General features: G+C 42.7%; 1 long non-coding RNA gene across 2 annotated transcripts in view; it reads left to right on the forward strand.

The window, feature by feature from the left end:
• The window catches only part of LOC108292975, a 54,361-nt gene that overhangs the window by 1,910 nt on the left and 50,873 nt on the right, over positions 1-1,578 (forward strand). The gene's annotated exons all lie outside the window — the stretch shown is intronic.

Below are 1,578 nucleotides of genomic sequence, written 5' to 3' on the forward strand. Positions count from 1 at the left end.
CACTATTATGTCCGGGGTTAGTATTGCATGCTCTCTTTTTCCTGTGTAATTATATGCTTCCCTATGCTTCATCTTGGGAAAAAAAATCATAATGTACCTTAACAAAGAGTAGGCAGGACCCGAATGACCACTGTGCTTTCTGTAGTCGTAGCATCCCCTTTCTGTTGTATCTGCATTCTTTTAATTTTTTGGTACATCTTAAGCTTTAGCACGAAGAGATGATGATGGTGCTGCAGTATTCACATTTTTTTTTTGACAGGGTTTCACTCTGTCACGCAGGCTGGAGTGCAGTGACACAATCTGCAGCCTCTACCTTGCAGTATCAAATGATCCTCCCACCTTAGCCTCCTGAGTAGCTGGACGTGCACACCACCATACCCGGCTAATTTTTGTATTTTTAGTAGAGATGGGGTTTTGCCATGTTGACCAGGCTGGTCTCGAACTCTTGACCTCAGGTGATCCACCTGCCTTGGCCTCCCAAAGTGCTGGGATTATAAGCATGAGCCACCAAGCCCGGCTAGTATTCAATTTTGATATTTGTTTTTGAAGCAGATTTCATAAATGTTTATCTCAGTTATACATTTTGCATTCTATGTCATGCTAGAGTTGCAATTTATGAACGACACTTTGTTATTCTCCTCATTGCTGCCTTCAGTGATTATTTCTTCCTGTCTCACCTAGTTACTGCAGCGTCGTTAGTGACTGCAGTTTCAAGGTACGGTCATAGTCAAAGTGAGGGTGGGAGTGATGCTGTGCAGTGGCTGTGAGAGTAGCTTATCCAGTCCCCTAATTAAATAGATGCAGAATCTGTAGCCAAACTAAGGAACAACTTGTTCAGGGTCTCACATGAAGTCAGTAATAGGGCCAGGCTGTATGTAACTCAGTGTCCCCCCTCCTACACCGTATCCATCTCTCTTCCTGCGATACTTCACTGATAAAGTGCTGAATTGCTTAGGGTTTCATCTCCAAATTCCTTAATATGATTTTTTCTTAGTCAGCTTGGACTGCCACAACAAAACACCATAGCTGGAGTGGTTTAAAAACAGAGTGCTAGCATAGTTGTCATCTGGTCAGAGCCCTCTTCCTGGCTTGCAGTTGGCTGCCTTTATCCCTGTGTCCTCACATGGCAAGAACGGAGGACTGGGGGGAGATAGATAGAGACAGAGAGAGAGAGAGAGAGCCATCTTTAATTATAAGGACACTATCGCATCATAGGAACCTACTTAGGTCTCAAATGCCCATCTCTAAATATCATTACTTTGGAGGTTAAGGCTTCAACATATGAATTCGAGGGGTGGGATGTGCACAATTCAGTCCGTAGCATGTTTCATTCATTCATAACAAGAAAAAATTATCTCCTTCATATGTTCTGAAGGACAGTCTTTTTGTTTTGTTTTATTTTGTTTTTAAGGAAGTAGTAATAAATTATATCTTTTCTTTTTTTGAGACAGAGTTTCACTTTTGTTGCTCAGGCTGGAGTGCAATAGTGCACTCTTGGCTCACTGCAACCTCTGCCTCCGAGGTTCAAGCGATTCTCCTGTCTCAGCTTCTTGAGTAGCTGGGATTACAGGTATGCGC

This window comes from Cebus imitator, unplaced genomic scaffold (assembly GCF_001604975.1).
Source record: "Cebus imitator isolate Cc_AM_T3 unplaced genomic scaffold, Cebus_imitator-1.0 Scaffold517, whole genome shotgun sequence".
Taxonomy (NCBI): Eukaryota; Metazoa; Chordata; class Mammalia; order Primates; family Cebidae; genus Cebus; species Cebus imitator.